General features: G+C 36.1%; 1 pseudogene across 1 annotated transcript; it reads left to right on the forward strand.

The window, feature by feature from the left end:
* Nucleotides 1-8,187: 8,187 nt before the first annotated feature.
* LOC114288841 (pre-mRNA-splicing factor ATP-dependent RNA helicase DEAH10-like) lies at nt 8,188-17,290 on the forward strand (annotated as a pseudogene). The gene is made up of 10 exons (XR_014363331.1): nt 8,188-8,497; nt 8,573-8,720; nt 8,800-9,041; nt 12,349-12,436; nt 12,952-13,154; nt 13,755-14,172; nt 14,621-14,824; nt 15,868-16,028; nt 16,329-16,514; nt 17,041-17,290. The product of XR_014363331.1 is annotated as a pre-mRNA-splicing factor ATP-dependent RNA helicase DEAH10-like (transcript).
* Nucleotides 17,291-18,368: the final 1,078 nt, after the last annotated feature.

Here is an 18,368-nt window from a genome sequence, read left to right on the forward strand (position 1 = left end):
CTAGGGGCAAGACCCTGCAACTTCTTGTTTATCCACCAACCACCCAGGGGAGGGATAAAAAATGAGAGATTGAAGAATAGAGAGATGTGCGCTGAGAGAAAAAGTGAGAAAATGGCTTTTTTTTTTCCAGAAAAACAGAGATTGAGTGCCAGAGTGATGTGAGAATCACAAATGAGAAAAGGGTGGGAAACATTACCCAGAGAAACTGGCTCCTCGCGAACTGAGAGGTCTCTTGTCTTTGTAACACGCCTGTGTGTCGTTTCTTTTGTTTTGTTTACCTCAACTTTTGTTTTGAGTTTTCTTCGAGTGTTACTCGATGTGTTTAGGTCGTGTATCTATTGTTGAGTCATAGTATGCTGTGTTCAGTTGTAGGCTCAATACCCGGTTGAGAACTCTTTTCTCATTTTCAAAAAATCGTTTTGTGCTCAGAGTGCTGTGCCATTCCGCACATTTATGCAAAACAAGATTCTTTCTTTCATAAACCGCAAGGTTCAACCCAGGTCATGTGAGAACAGTAAAACAAGGACCTATTTGAAGCTATATGGGTTCCAGACTATGAAGCAAAAGAAAAGAGGGAAAACCAAAGCATCTGAGTGTGTTTCACCTTCAGCAAATTCCGTGATTGTACTTCGGATGTACCTCTTCAGGCCTTGTCAGTGCTCCGAAGAATGAGTGTGCCTCTACTCCAAGCTTAAGCCTGCTTCAAGTCAGAATGGCAATTAAAGCAGCAGCAGATGTTATCTCTCACCAATATAAACAGGGTGTACCCTTTTCAAGCGGAGTGTGTTACAACCCTCCCTCAAGAGGTAAATCGGAGGTCGCGTTTGGATTTGGTCTCGTTAAGGCTTGTATTTCCTTATTCGGCATTTTGTTTCAAACGCGCTTTTGAAGTTGCACATTTGTCGCATTGTTATGCACATCTATCTAGCATTGTTATGCACCGTTACACCTGCATTGTTATGCACATTATATTTGCATTGTCATGCACCTCTTCACTTGCGTAGTCACGCACATTCTACTTGCATTGTTATGTACAGTTCAATCGCATTGTTATGCACACTCTTTAGTTCCGAAACACCGGGGTACGTCCCTACGTTTTTCTCTGTTCTTGAAACACCAGGATACGTCCCTACGTTTCTCTCTTTTTGAAACACCGAGATACGTCTCTATGTTTCTTCTCCTTCTTTTCGAAACCCCGGGATACGTCCCTACGTTTCGCTCTCTTTCCGAAACCCCGGGATACGTCTCTAAGTTTCTTCTTCATTCCGAAACACCGGGATACGTCCCTATGTTTCTCCTTCCTTCCGAAACACCGGGATACGTTCCTATGTTTCTTCCCTTTTTTGAAATACTGGGATACGTCCCTATGATTCTCCTTCTTTTCCGAAACACCAGGATACGTCCCTATGTTTCTCATTCTTTTTCGCACCGGGATACGTCCCTATGTTTCTCATTCCTTTCTGAAACACCGGGATACGTCCCTACGTTTCTTCTCATTTTTTCCGAAACACCGGGATACGTCCCTATTTTTCTTCTCATTTTTCATAACACTGGGATACGTTCCTATGTTTTTCATTCCTTTCTGAAGCACCAGGATACGTCCCTATGTTTCTCCTTCATTCCGAAACACCGGGATACGTCCCTATGTTTCTCATTCTTTTTCGAAACACCGGGATACGTCCTTATGTTTCTTCTCCTTGTTCTGAAATACCGGGATACGTCCCTATGTTTCTCCTTCATTCCGAAACACTGGGATACGTCCCTATGTTTCTCATTCCTTTCTAAAACACTGGGATACGTCCCTATGTTTCTCCTTCCTTCCGAAACACCAGGATACGTCCCTATGTTTCTCATTCCTTTTCGAAATACTGGGATACGTCCCTATGATTCTCCTTCTTTTCCGAAACACCGGGACACGTCCCTATGTTTCTCATTCTTTTAAACACCGGGATACGTCCCTATGTTTCTCATTCCTTTTCGAAATACCGGGATACATCCCTATGTTTCTTCTTCTTTTTCGAAACACTGGGATACATCCCTATGTTTCTCATTCCTTTCTGAAACACCGGCATACGTCCCTATGTTTCTCCTTCCTTTCTGAAAGACCAGGATACGTCCCTATGTTTCTCCTTCTTCGGTTAAAAGTGTTTGGAATACGTTCCAATGCTCACACCATTCCGAAACACCGGGATACGTCCCTATGTTTCTCACTCAATCCGAAACAGCGGGATATGTCCTAATGTTTCTCCTTCTTTGGTTATGAGCATTTGGAATACGTTCCAATGCTTATACCTTTTCGAAACACCAGGATATGTCCTTATGTTTCTCCGTCTTTGGTTAAGAGTATTTGGAATACGTTCCAATGCTTGAACCACGCCGAAACACCAGGATACGTCCCTATGTTTCTCATTCCTTTCCGAAACACTGGGATATGTCCCTATGTTTCTCTCTTTGTTCCTCACACAATTTCGGCGTGTTTGGAATTTGACTTAGGTTGCGTTGTATGCACTCCTAGTTGTTTGTTTTGGACCTCCTCTCATAATTCCGGCATGGTTAGAGTTTGTCACCCTTTGCATCTTTACTATCATAGCATTTCATTCGCGCTATCTTGCGCACCTCACCTGTACTTGTTAGTACATTGCATTGTTTTGAATACAAACCGGCTTCGCGTAGCGTATAAGTCCAATTATCAAAGTCTTCTTTCATATCATTTGCATCCTGCCCCCTGAACTACGCTGGTTTGATTCCTTGCAAAGGGATACGTAGGCAGCCTGCGGGCACAACCATTTATTTATCGGTATTTTGTTTGTTTGTCAAAGTCTTCGGCCTTATCAAAAATGGGTCGTCTCTGGGCTTTGACATTCACTCACGTCACTTCTTGACTTCCGAGTTCTATCAAAGAGGGGCAACTGTAGACACCCAATTTTTGACCGCTCTTAAGACTTGGGCGTTACTGATGGTTTACTTGGTGGTAAAAGATGTGCAGGGCAAAGGTTCAAATTCGTCAGCAATGAGAGAGTCAAATCCCAACTTCAGACCCCTTTTGGACCAAAACAATCTTGATCAAAAGATTTTAGATCTTAAAATCCTCTCTTTCAAAATGTTTTGAAAATAAAATTCCTACGATGTTCCGACGCTCACATTTCGGTAAATGTTGTGCTTTTCGGTAAACCGAGCAAGGACAAGTTGGAGATGAATGAAAGAGAAATGAAATCTTTGAAAAATCTTTCAAAACACTTTGTTTAGGGGTTTGGAGTTGAAGAGAAGAGGAAAGGAGAGGAGAAAACTCGTTTGGGAGAAGTTCGGCATGAATCCGGGTAAGAGAGAGTTGAGTAGCCCTCGCTGAATCGGGCTTATTCATTTGCATACTTGGATTTTAGCTATGAGGCCACCACCGTTGGAAATCTTACTTTCGGGGCTTCATTTTTCACTCAAGAATCTCCTAGAGCCAAGGCCGGGTGGGGGAGATATGATTGGTTGAAGTTGGGTATCATCCCGGTTGGATCGAATCTGCGCGGCTTCACCAAAATGGGCATAACTTTTTCCACAGGAGGAATTTTAATGCAAGGTTTGTGCCATTGGAAATCTAACTTCCGGGGCTTCAATCTGGACACCCACCGGCCACTTTTTGGCCTTGGCAGCCACCACCGGCCATCAATTTATCCGACCGGCCAAATAGATGGCCGGCCGACCATTTAAATACAGTGCCGACCGGCCAGTAATCTGAGGCCGACAGGTTAAAAGGCGGCCGGTGATCATCCTGTTAGGCTAGTGGTGTTTCTACTTGGTTGGTGGTATTCCCTAACATACAGAGAGCATACTCTTGAACTTTAGCAGTCCCTAGAGGAACAGGGCAGTGTTAATAGAGACAACAGTGCTATGGCAGCGAGTTTCTGGGCAAGATGGGTCAAGCATGCATCATTCACGCATTTCGAGGCAGGGCTATGGCCCCCATCCTTTTGCATTTAATTTGTTAATTAATTAGAAGTTCTGTAATAATTAATTTAGTATTATTTATTCGGACTGTAATATTTATTTGGACCGTTCGAGCGAGGGCAATTGTGTAATAAGTGCGCGTGAGTGTGTGTATGTCTCCCAACCCCACGTCTTTCTTCCCTTTTATTTACTAGCTTTCGATGGTTAGCCTAGGGCATGTTTCAATTAACATACAGTATGATAGCATGCGTGCATCATTCATTAGTCTTGCATGCACCAGACTCGGTACATCATACTAACTGCATAAGTATTTCAAATCTAACTTGAATACATGCTACTTGTACATTTTCACATATCATCTATAGACTGGCCGAGCCTACTTTAGTGACATTCTGTATGCGTTGCATTAGCCACTTAACATGGACTTGGATCATGCATTGATTGCTAACATGTTTTTGTTTTGGCTCGGAGTACTAGGTAAGCATTTATGCTTTAGCATACCGCATGCGTGTGAGTGTTGCCATAATAGCATGATTACCATGAGGCTAGATGCTTATGTGATATAAACTGCTTGAATGCCTGTGGATGAAGGTTAGATTGTTTGAGTTGGAACAACTCGTTAAAATCCGTGCTTTAGCCTACTTGCGAGTAGCAAATTTCAAACTGTTTTTCAAACAAACGGATTATGCAATGCTTTGTTCCAATTCAGGCTATTTGGTCTATACTTGTTTGCTGTGCGCATAACGTAGTAATTCTAGGCTAATAACCGGAATAAGAACACATAACGTTTTCAAAATCGGATATCACGGTTAGTAGAGGCCGATCTTCGGATCGGGCGAGAGGGGGTGCTCATAGCTGACATTCCCCAATCGTACCCAAGCTCCCGAGCCGAGGCAACTTTGGTGATGACGGACACGTGGCCTTTGGCACCGAGTCAGGGTTTCCGAAATTCCCCCATAAAAAAAAATATTTAGGTGGCGACTTTGTATCTGGAAAAACAGCCCATGTTTGGCACTTCTTTTCAAAAATCTGTTTCTCAAAACGATTTGCCGGATTTGGACTCTTTGGTTCAGATTAAGAACCGTGACAATTTGAGAGTCCTGAACTGTAGTGAGCCCAAAAAAACGAACAGAACGGGACTCATCCTCCCGGGGCGTTCGGGGACGTCTACAACAAGCAGCGAAAGAAGGAAGAGTCTGCCAATCCCAAAAAAGAAGAGGATGAGATGATGAAAATTCACAAGCAAGAAGCCTTGGAATTGCTCAAGAAAAAAGAGAAAACAAAAGAGAATCGCCAGAAGAAGAAGAAGATTGCTGATCCTAACAAACTGAAGAAACCCGCATCCTCATTCCTTCTATTCAGGTCAGTCATTTTAAAATATGTTATAAGCACATATATATATACCTAACAAGATTAAAAGTAAATACCTAAAATTTTGGTCATTTTAGTTTTATTCACAATGATGCTGGAATTGCTAGTAGTCACGGATTAGCCATATGGAGGTGAATCAAAGAATTAGCAGACATTAATAGTACAACAAAATGTAATGAAATTTGCTTTATGTTTTCTTATACTATGTTATTTTTGTTGATAATACAGCAAAGAGGCAAGGAAGAACTTGTTGGAAGAGAGGCCGGGAATTAATGACTCTACCCTTAATGCCCTCATTTCAGTGAAATGGAAGGTGTGAAATTTAACTGTCTGTTTGGGTAATTCTTTTTTTGAAAATGTAAAATGAAGTATTGAAAATTTTGGTTTTATACTTGTAGGAATTGAGTGAAGAAGATAAGCAAACCTGGAATGAAAAAGCTGCAGGAGCCAAGGAGTCAAGATGGAATTGGAAGAGTATAACAAATCTGCAGTAACGGAGGAGGAAAACAACAACCCACAACAGTAAAAAGCAAGCTTGAATATTGTTATGAACTAAAACAGAAAATCTATACTTTGTTATGAACTAACAATATACCCTCATTTCATTTTTTTTTACCTTCTTGTAGTTTATACTTTGTTTTGAACTAAAACAGAAAATCTCACGAGAATTTCTGTATTTACAAGTGTTTGGGGCTTATTGCCTGGCCTGCATTAACTGGTATAGGAACATTATTTGCTTCATTCACATTTCTTTTGAGAAGTTTTTTCATCATGTTTAAATTTTACACAATCTTGTATCAAATATTCTGGATTGCAGTTTTCTACTTAAGTACATTGTGATTGTGGTTTCAACTCCTAGTTGCATATATATTTTTATTTCTTGACTTTAAGGAATTAAATATTGCTAAAAAAGATATATGGAAACCCTAAATCTATGAATATTTTACGAAATACGAAAGCATGGAAGAATTTGCAGAAATTAATAAAAGTAATATGATGGATGGATAATGTTGGTGCATAGATATGTTGAAGTTAGGAATATGTTGATGGCTGTATCACAAAAACTGCGTAATTTTGACAGCTGTTTGAATTTTCAGAGCAATTGTACAGTTAGTGTTAAATCTCCCAATCATCACTCATTTTCACTTGGATTTTGAATTAAAAACTTCATTTGATATGAACTCCAATGGCAAAAAATTAATTTTCTTTTTAAAATTTCATTTGATATGAACTTCAACTGTTTTTATGATAATTTTTTAAATTTTTATAAATTTAAATTAAAAATTAAAAACGTAAATATTATTAGACGCCGCCGCGGTGATTGTGAATTTACCGTAGAAGTAGTGATTCCACAAAACCTAACTAGATTTTTTTTTATTGTTTTGGTAAAATCTTCCTTTCCTTTTCAATTGGGACATAAAATTCAACTTTTAAGTTCATTCACCAATTGAATTGGATTACACGTGGAATCACCACCACTTCAAACTTTCCGTAGAGAAAGTACACATTTTTAAACTTCTATGTTGGCATTGACATTTTTATATAATATTAGATTACCTATAGAGCTAACGAAATGACATAATGGTAGGCAAAACAGTGGCATCATGAAAAGTGTATTAATTAAATGAATGAAAACCATTTAATCATCAAATTATTTTTTTTATTTAAAAAAAAAAAAAAAAAAAAATGAAGTGGCTTGTCTGGATGAAACATTTTGTGTACCAATCATAATATTTGAATTCGAATTTACCACCATTACTGAACACCTCTTGTTACGGCACTTTTCACTACTTTTATTGTTGCAACCACTTCCTCCTTCCTAATCCAGTCGTTGGCCTTGTTTGACAATATTATTTTTTAATTTAAAAGTTTAAAAAATTATTAAAAAAATTTAAAAAACCAATAACTTATACAAAAAAGTTAAAAATTCTTTTTTTCTCTCTATTTTTTACACATGTTTTCATAAAAAGCTAAAAAGTCATTACAAACTTACTAATTTTTTTAAAATCATATTTTAACCAAAAAGTCAAAGAGTTACTAAAAAAAACTTGTTTCCAAACGACGTCTATGAGCTTAAATGTCTTTTTAAAATTTTTATAATTTTATTTTAAATCAAAAATTAGTTTTTAGTCCGTCACATCTAATAATTTAGATGTAAAAGGTCATTTTTTACATCTTCAAAATTAAAATTTTATAAGTTTGACTTTTAGGAGAACAATTTTTTTCATTAATTTGGAAATATTTTTCCTAAATTTTACTGAAATTATATTTTTCCTTTACTTTGGTAATCATTATATGGGTTTTATTGTCCCAAAATAATCTTCCGAGGACACTACTTTTTGGCCTAACCTCGTGGTAAACTACAATTTATCCACAATTAGTACGAAAATTTTCTGTAGATATTGATAACCATTGTGAATCATGTGCTAGTTGTAGAGGTTTTAATGTTGCTATAAGAAGCATTAGGTGAATGTTAGAAATTTTATTTCCAGTGTAACCCAAAAAAAAAAAAATGAATGTTAGAAATTCATTTCCAATTGGAGGTTTTCTTGAATTTGCACATAAGTGTCAAAGTGAAATAGGAAAAAATTCAAAACTTTTTAAATCTGCAAAAAATTGCACATAAGTGTCATAGTGTTTAATTAAAAACACTTATAAATATTAAGAACCTAAAAATTAATTTAATGAAAAGACAAAAAATATCGTTTTTTTTTTTTTCCAAAAACACAAATGAAACTTTTAAATGAAGAAAAAAAATACCTAATAGTTCTCAATCAATAAACGAAAAAATATTCACTAAAAATATTCTCAATCATCTCCCTCCCTGTCCCCTCTGTATCCATATATATTCATTACTTTCAGTTAAGAAATTCCACACAGCCCCTCTCTCTCACTCACAGTTTTTTGCAGCCATTCACAGTCTCTATCCCTCTCTCTCTCTCTCTCTGTGTCTCAAAATGGCCGAGTCACAGAAAAACGTTTTTGCTGCCTTTTGGTACTCCATCATAGGCCGTCTGCTCTGCACCAACAGCAGAAAGGAAGATCAGAAGGAGGAAAAAAGTGGAGTTCAGATTTTTGATCTCCAGCATTTTGATCTTTACAGTCCTCATCAACCAATGTCCGCGTCATTGGCGTTCACGACTGATGCCATGAGACTGTTGGAGGAAGAACAGTTTCTTCAATTGAATAAGTAAGTGTTCTCTATATTTCTCTCTCTCCCCTTCGTCTTATTCTCTCTCTAATCTGTCTCATTGAATTTCTACAGGAAAGAGAAGGACCCGTTGAAGCCAAAGCAACCGATGCCTGCGTTTTTCATATTCAGAAATGAGCGAAGAGCAGAGAGCAAGTGTGGCTGGGAGGTCATTGAAGAATGGAACAACATGACAGAGAAACAGAAGAAGCCTTATGAAAAGGTTAAATTTTCTCTTTCTCTCTCTCTCAATCTCCCTATCTCTCTCTGCAATAACCATTTCATGTTTTGGGAACTTGCAGATTGCAAAGCAAAACATGGAAAAATATTTGGAAGAAATGGAGGCTTACAAGCAGAGGAAGGAGGAAGGGTCTGCCAATCCCAAAAAAGAAGAGGGTGAGATGATGAAAATTCACAAGCAAGAAGCCTTGGAATTGCTCAAGAAGAAAGAGAAAACAAAAGAGAATCGCCAGAAGAAGAAGAAGAAGAAGATTGCTGATCCCAACAAACCGAAGAAGCCAGCATCCTCATTCCTTCTATTCAGGTCAGTCATTTTAAAATATGTTAACAAGATTGAAAGTAATTACTATTACGAGCTTTATGTGTCAAATTTACTTGTTCTTGAGAAGTTCATCCTGAAAACGATATTGTGGATGCTTTTCTTTTCTTTTCTGTTTTTTTAATATTTATTTCAGTGGTTGGAAATTATCAGATTAGAAGGAATACTCCTAGTTTATGCACTTTTCTGATCAATTTTGATGGAAAGTTACACTGTTAGGAGCTTTAGGTGTCAAATTTACTTATTCTTGAGAAGTTTACCCTGACAGATATTATGGGTACTTGTTTTTCTATGCGGGTCGTGGGAAATATGTTTACTGTTAGGAGCTTTAGGTGTCAAATATGTTTATTTTTTTTTAAAAAAATTTATTTATTTTCTTCTTTTAATGAATCTTTTAAAAATTTTAGATCTCTAGATTTAAGTCGACGAGATGTATCAAAAAATAAAAAAATTAGAAAAGACATATCAAAGAATTAAAAAAATAGTAAACTTTTTATTTATTTATTTTGGTATTTTAATTTTTTTTTAGAATTTTTTATGGACTGAAATTTTTTTTTTAAAAGTACCATAATTTTAAAAAAAAATTTACAAAAAAAAAAAAAAAAAGATTTTGTAAGTGCTCCCAATCCTGGTGGATGTGTATATATGGACATTCTTAAAAATATATATATTTTAAATTTAATTGGGTAGACTTTTGTTGTGAAGTGTTTTTGTACACTCAAAATACCGTAATGACCAAGTCACATAGATTAGGGGTACCCATTGCGTCCCCGTCGTGACTAGGCTTGTACATATCGTGTATACGTGTATCTATATTCAATAAATATTCAAGTTTTGGCAATTTTTAGAAAAATTCTGATGGACTTTTTATTTTTTATTTTTTACCTCTGACTTGCAGGTGTGTGCGGTTTTGAACCATCATTTTGGAACTCTGCCTACTGCAATGTGAAAACATCTCTGATGTGTTTTTGATGATTCGGCTGCTCTTGTGGATACTTGTTTGGATCGGACCTTGGTCTCTGTCTTATGGTTTTGAGAGCATCGGTGGTGGCGGGAGCTGTTATTATGATTTCAGTTGGGCTGCATTGAGTTGATGTTGTTGAAGGGTTAAGTTGGTAGGCAGAGGAGTTGATTCAGCTGTTTTGTTTATGAATTCAGTTGGGCTGCATAGTGTTGTGGTTCTGAATCTGTCAAAAGGGGTATGACACAATATAAACACTTTGAAGGATTCCTGCATCTATGCTGCTACTAGGCCTAGCAGTGGGCTGTTATTTTGGGTCGGTGTACTCTGCATTGGTAGTTGATCTGTTATGCTGTTGGTTTGAGGATTGGAGTCTCTCACACTGTTGGAGCATCCCACTGGGATACTGTTAATGGGGTTTTGCTGCTGATCTGCTGATCTGCTGAGTTTTCCCTTGGACTGCACTGATTTTCTGGTTTATGTTCTGTTTTGCTTGATTTGCTCTGTTGTTTTTTACTTTTTCTGTTGGTTTCTCACCAACTAGGAGGTTGGAGCTTCGCTTAGTTCCAAGCTCCTCTTTATTGATGTATCCTCCTTACTTTGTTTGATTTTCATCAATAAAGTTTTTCTTTTTTACCGATCAAAAAAAAAAAAAAACTTGGGTGGTGAAGGGGTTTCATTGGCGGGAGCTGTTAACTTGGGTTGTGGTGGGGGCTGCTCTTGTGAATACTTGTGTGATTAATTGTATTTTCTTCAAACCTTTAGAAAACGTGTATTTTAATCTTTGGGTAAATTATACTATGCCCTTTTTATATTTGACCATTTTTCCACTTTAAGTTTTCTTTTCCCTACTTGACTTTTTATGTTTTTAGTTTTTTTCAATTTATTTTAAAAAAAATTAACTCATTTTTAAAATTAAACAGAAAATAACAAATTGACAGTCATGTGATATAAAAATATTTTATTTTATTATAACTTACACATGTGACAAAAACTCAAATCCTAATATAAAAATATATTTTTTATGTCATGCGGCAATTAATGTGACATTTTTTGTCTAATTTTGAATAGGAGTTAACTTAGGAGTAAATTGAGAAAAACGTAAAATATAAAAAGTCAAAGTCGAAAAAAAAATCAAGGGGCCAAAGTGAAAAATATCAAATATAACAGGGCAAAGTGTAAAAAAACTATATATATATATATATAATTTTTTGTGTTTGTGTTTTTTTTATCTTCCGGATCCCAATTGTCTGAGGGTTTTGTTTATTATAAGTTTCTTCTACTCCACTCCTCTTCCCCCACCGTTGTAGCCTCTACATATTTTCTCCATTGTTCATTACATACACAGATACACCACCATATATATAGTTCCTTTCAATCCATGTTATAATTGGTTGTGATCACTTTCTATGCAATGATTATTAACCTTTTAGTTCATAGGAATTGGCATTGTCTTTTAATTTTGAAAGGATATACAGACTTTTTTGTTGACTTTTTTTCGTTTAGTGATTTTTTTTTTTTGAAATTTTCAAAAAGCTTTAGACTTTAAGGTTCTACTTGACTAGACGAATAGGAAAGTAAAATTAGATTTGGAAAAAAGTTTGCTAAAGTGGTGCGTCCCATCATACCGAAACACAATTTAGTACTTAACTATATGATTCAATTCTGTATATGTAGAATTACTCTTTGATAATAGTACTCATTAAACAAATGACGATTCAAGTGTCGTGTTACCTAGAGAAGCATTGATAAAAAGGCTGGCTCCTTAATGGCATTGGCATATAATTCTACCAGCAATCCTTGGGGGTGGAAATTATCTTTAGGTTTCCTTGTTTCACTCAGATTCAGTGCAACCCTTTCACTTAAAAAAAGAAAGATTGCTTGCCAATTATTTTAGCGCTATTTTGGATGTTGGCTGAGTAAATATTTGGTTACCTTGGGGATGAAATACTTGATATCTTGTCAAATTTTTGTTAAATGAAATTAAAGACCTATTATGAGTAGCAATTGTATTTGTCAACATCATTTTCCAATAATTTTAATCCAGATTCTCTTGTATACTAATTTTACATCACTTTAATTCATGGAGGCAAACCGTTTAGAAACCTTTATATGAGCTACCTCCCTTCAAATTTTTGTTGAAATAGGCAGTAAAACCTAGAGATTATGGAGATTAAATTAAAGATATTTGAAAACTTGTGCTTTTTGGATTATATGAACAATTTAAAATTTATTATGTTGTATGATGAATTTATTATTTCATTTGTTGGTATGGTGTCTTACCTTTGGTTTATTATTCAAATGCGGATTTGCTTATAATGTTATTGATAGTTCCCTAGTTGAAAAACAACTTGTGGAGGAGGTCAAGAGAATGATATACTGATAATAGTTGGTGAAGCTGGAAGCGGAAAAACAACACGTAAGTTTTGTATTTTTATGATATTCTTTTCTAATTTCCTTTAGAACAACATGTAAGAATGTTCTAAAGTGGAATATAATGTATGGTGTTCCTTTGTGATTCCTCATATAGATGTTTGGTTGGAACTTAATATTTAACATGTCCTCTTTAGTAGTGTCTTTGCGTGATAATGTACTCTTCAATATGAATTTCGATGCATTTGGAGCAAAGTAGGCTTTGAGCTTTATGCATTCTTTAGGTTCTTATCTAGGTAGTGCATGATATCAAACAAATGATGAATCATTCTACCTGCTTAAGAGAAAAGGTTATTAGGGGCAAAGTAGGCTTCAGCACTTCATATTACTTATGAAGAGATTTACGGTTGAATCTTTATTGTCACAATTTCTTAGTTAGGTTTTTATGCCAGGACCTTCGACTTGGGGGACAAATATAAAAAGGGTTTACTCTTCCTTACAGTTGATCTTCCCCTTGTTTATTCTCTAACCTTTTACTCTTATATGGGCCAATTTTTCTAGAGTTGCCACAGTTTCTGTTTAATGCAGGATTCTGTCGTGATGGGAAGATCATTGGGATCACTCAACCTAGACGCATTAGCGAAATGGGTAGCTGAGGAATGCGGTGTTGAGTTGGGCCAAAAAGTTGGTTATTCTGTTAGATTTGATGATATGACTTCCAGTTCAACGAGGGTCAAATACATGACAGATGGATTTCTTTCGAGGTAGAAAGTATGTTTCACTTCATTGCATTATATTAGGTCACCTTTTAATTTGATGGTAGCATTTGCTGGAAAAGAATTGCTTATTTTTTAAGCTTGCTGGTTGGTGTTTTCATTTTGAAGTTTGTGTTAAATGAGTAACAAAAACCATGCATCCATGATCTAGAAGACTTAGCCTTTGTTTTGTTTTTTTAAAATTTGTTCTCTAATATTATATCCCAGTCAGTAGGATTAGATTAGAGACAGAGAGAGACAGAGATGGTTATATACATGGAAGAGTCACAATCTTTCATGGAGGTACAATCCTTCAGAGAGATGGTTTTCGCACCTGTTTTTTGTGAAAAAAAAATTATGTGCATCAGTTTTTGCCTACCGTTTCTTCCCTTTGTCTCACTCGCTGGGTGATACCCAGTAGATCTAACTACTTTTATATATCAATCTTTAGGTCTCTCTGGGACCTTCAGAATTTTTGTTGTTAAAAATGGTACACAGAGTCTGGATTATTTACACTGATGAGTAGTTGTATAAGAATGTTTGCTTACTAAAACTTCATCATGTTGCCTTGTTTGCATGCATTCTGATGAATGATGAGTATGTTCACAGGGAAGCATTGTTGGACCCATACCTCTCTAGGTATGCAGTTATTATTGTCAATGAGGCTCATGAGAGAACTGTCCATACTGATGTCTTGTTGGGCTTACTAAAACGTGTGTAGAACGTGAGGTCAGGATCAGTCAATCAATGCCCTAATATTGATCATATGAAAGCAAACAATGGCGTGATGATGGAAAAAGAAAATGATGCTGAGAGCACTGGTATCCTCAAGCAATATCAGGGGACAAAGTTCAGTCCATTGAAGTTAATCATCATGTCTGCCAGTTATGATGCACAAATTTTTTCTGAGTATTTTGGTAGTGCAAAAGCCGTTCATGTACAAGGGCGACAGTTTCCTGTGGATATACTCTACACTTATCATCCCGAGATAGATTGCATTGATGTAGCTTTAATAACTATATTTCAGGTTGTTAATTGAGCCTCTCTTGGGTTCTCGTGATTCCAACCTTATCCAAGTATTTTTTTTACAACTTAATTGGAACTCACTTTTAGATTGCTTGAGTCTCTTCTTTTGTCAAGTTGAAGTTTGGGCGACAGGGGATTTTGTTTTAGTTTCTGTTTTTTTTCCCGGGGTGTGTATATGATTTCTTTGAAGGCTGTTTATGATGTTCCCACCTGATAACTTCATGTTTGGTTTCCAATATCTCTTGTTTCTTTTTGTTATAGTGGAATCAAGTTTTACTATTCCTTTCTCAAGTACTTCTCAAAGGCCTTAACATATCCATCTTTAATACCTAGATCAATTTGGGTCTGTAATTGTTCACTAGTTGTTACTTACTTATTAGACATTTGTCTGGTTGTCCTCGTTTACATTCATTTTTACAGCTTCATTAGCTCATTTTCTCACCTTGTAGATACATTTGGAGGAGGGTCCGAGTGATATACTTGTATTCCTGACTGGCCAAGAAGAGATTGAATATGTTGAGAAGCTTGTCCAAGAAAGTCTTCGACAGTTTCTAGGAGACAACCAGAAGCTAAAAGTTTTACCCATATTCTCATCTCTTCCATCAGAAAAGCAGATACAGGTGTTCATGCCACCTCTAACCGGATTTCGCAAGGTAGATTGTTGATGCATATTGGATTTCTATTAGGTAGGGTATTAGCTGGATGCCTTCAGATATTTATGATCATTGACTTAGAATTTTTTAATTTGACTTAGAAGGAAAAACAAGTAATGACTCTCTCTTAAAGGCTGTCTAATATGGCATTTTACTTGGGCTATAATGTTTGTTCCTGGGTTTGATCTCCCTGGTTGAAACAAAGTCTACAAATAATGAGGTTATATTGGGCTGAGGTCCACTTGTCAAAAGAAATTCTACAGAAACTAGTTCGAACTGGCATATTATTAACAGTCATATAATTGAATTTTTGTATATCATGGTGACTATGCTGGTCTGAACTGAAGCCTATGTATATAAGCATAGTTAATGAAATAACAATGAGATGTAGGAATTTTCTATTTTAATGATTGCACAAAATTAAATTATGTGAAGATCAAAAGAATCGAAACCCTTAATTAGCAGTTGCATGTTAAGTACTCCAAAATTTGGTACCGGCTTATGATTTTGGTGAGTGCTTGCAACCAAGTTCACTCCTCTTGTTACTTGATGCTCTTGGAACCATACAAGGGTGTCAAAAAGAACAGGCAATGCATTGGATGAGAATCTAAAACATGGTTCTCTTGAATTTTTGTGACTTCCCAAGTGTGTCATGCATATTGGTTGGACAGTCTGCTAGACTTATCTTTTTTTCCTTCTAAAAGGATGCCATGGTGTATGTACTGAATCAACCTCTGCCTTTTGGTTGAGGATGTCCCTGGTGATTGTGTCATGTATTTTAAGATGCTTTTGAATCATCTGGTTCATTTGTATGATCAATTTTTAAGTTGAAATATATTCTGATAGGCCAGTTAAATTTTGTGGTGTTTATTTCTTTGATCACTTTTGTTTTTTGTTGTTTGTCTTACATGACTATTGGAAATGGTATGAAGTGTGAGCTATACTTGCATGTTGGATGATCATTTCCTTGTGTGATGCACTATTCTAACAATTTCTGGTATCTATGTCTAGCACTAGTGAATATGCTTGCTTGTTCTGTTTAGGTAATACTAGCAACTAATATTGTTGAAACATCCGTAACAATACCTGGAATCAAGTATGTGATAGATCCTGTATTGGTGAAAGCACGCACCTACCATGCTCGTATAGGGATGAAATCATTGATTTTTGTTCCAACCTCAAAAGCACAGGCTTTGCGAAGGAGGTAGGCATACTGGATTACTAAAGCACAGAAAAATCCATGTTATATTTTACTGATTTCATTTACTATTTTGAATAAATTGTCCTCCTTAAAAAAGAGATCTACTTATGTTCGGAGCTATCTTTTTCATGGAGTGGGTGGGTGGGGGAGAGTACGCCTAGGTTTACGAACTTCATCATATAAACAGGCCAAATGATGTGGATTTTGTTGTATTTACCCAATATTCCTCGTGTATATTTGTTTACATTTTTCATTGACTGAATATAAACGAATTTTAATCTCATGCCTGCTACTTTATTTCAGTGGACATGTAGGCCGTGAAAGACCAGGCAAGTGCTTTTGCCTCTACCCTGAGATTGAATTTGAGAAACTCAGGGATTCTACAATTCCAGAGATTACACGGTGCAACCTTTCAAATATCATTTTGCAACTAAAGGCTCTTGGTGTTGATGATTTTTTTGGGTTTGATTTCATGGAAAAACCATCAAGGTGGAAAAAAAAGAATTAAGTCTTGTATTGGTTTAGCATTTTACTCATTGTTTCACCGATGTTTATTTGTGCATGCATTTTTGATGAGTTATTTTATGCCAACCTTACTCAGCCCACTAGATTGTATGAACAAAATTAAATTGAAGACAGAGAAAGCTTTCTGGGTTTGTAGTGAAGCAGGGAAAGACAAAGTGAAAGGGTGTATTTCATGGCTCTGAGTCGATACTTTTGACCATTAGCAACTAGGTTGTGAGTGATTTCCATGAGTGATTGGTAACTAAGCAAAGGAAAGCCAAAAGGGGTGGTGTTAAACCAGAGAGAAAAGAACAGAAGATTTGTAATCATGATTTCTTTCATAATCTATTTTTTATTGTCCTCTCCTGTTGTTTGCTTTCTCGAGGAGCCTGCACTATCTACCATAAACTTTTGTTTTTTGACATTTACTGAATGCTCATTTCTATTCTTGTGGAAGTGCTGTATAATTAGTGGAAGGAATTTATTGCCGTCAGTTTTACAATTTGAACAGGGATGCTGTCATCAAATCATTGGAGATACTGGTCTTGCTAGATGCTATAGCAGAAGAATATAAATTGTCGAACCCAGTTGGGCATCAAATGGCCCGGCTTCCCTTAAAGCCTATTCATTCCAAAGCACTCATCTTGGCTAGTTAGTTCAATTGCCTGGAAAAAATGTTAGTAACTGTTGCAATGCTCTCGGTGGAATCTATCTTTTGTGCTCCTCATGAGAAGTTAGAGGAGATATGCATTCATGACTGATTTGTAATGCATTTATGTAGCTAGTGTTCATGAAGCTGCTTGGGTCATTCAATAAAGTGATCGTAAGTTTTTTTATTTGCCTTAGCAACTGGAATTGATTAACTATATTATAAATAGAACCAGAGGCTTTTCGATTTTCAGTCAGTGAGATGATTCAGTATGGGAAATAAAAACTAAATCAAATTATGATGGATACTTTGAACAGTAGAACACAAGATGAATTTGTCCTTGTAGACCAATTACGTGAAAGTTGTCCTTGTTAAGTATTTTTGCTGTTTGTTTCTCCTCATCTATTATTCATCATGATGAGGTTTTGCAGGTCTGTCACCTAGTTAATCTAATTGATGCGATCCCATTCTTTTTTTAATGTTTTTTTTTTTTTTTTTTGGGTGAGAGAGAGAAAGAGAGAGAGGAGAGGGGGGGGGGGGGCAGTAAAGATAGAGATAGAGATAGAAAGAGTGTATTCAATTTGGAAATCGAGTATTCGCTACTTATTTTTCCCTTTCTGGTTAGGCACAAACTGCAACAAAGTGCTTCTCTAGTCTAGAGGGAGACCATCTGATTTTCACAAACAATTTGGTGCAAAAGAGCTACTACAAAAAAATAACCTACAAGAAATCAGCATTTTAGGGACAAATTTATTCCTTCCCTAAAAGTATAATATTTGTTGGGAAAAACTTCCGTCGCGAAGTTTGTCCGAAATGGCCCGTTTGGAAAGGTCAAAAAATGACTTTTAGAGACAAAATTTTGCATTTGTCACTATAAATAGACCTTTAGAAACAAAAAAATGTGGTTGCAAGAAGTTTTGATTTTGAGACAACCAAAATTTGTCTCTAAAAGTCTAATTATAGTCCACCAAGCGTAGTAATTATGGAGACAAATTAATTTTTAAGACAACATAAATTGGTCTCTAAAAGTTTAGTTTTTGGGACAAATGAAAGTGGTCTCTAAAGTCTTAGGTTGCGTTTGGTTGAGTTTTATAAATATGATTTGAGAGGATGAGTTGTATTTTGAGTTTGTGAGTTGTGGAATTATAATTTGAGTGTAAAAAATTTGTTTGGTAATGGTTTTTGAATAG

Source organism: Camellia sinensis, chromosome 3 (assembly GCF_055761805.1).
Source record: "Camellia sinensis isolate YWXY chromosome 3, ASM5576180v1, whole genome shotgun sequence".
Lineage (NCBI taxonomy): Eukaryota > Viridiplantae > Streptophyta > Magnoliopsida > Ericales > Theaceae > Camellia > Camellia sinensis.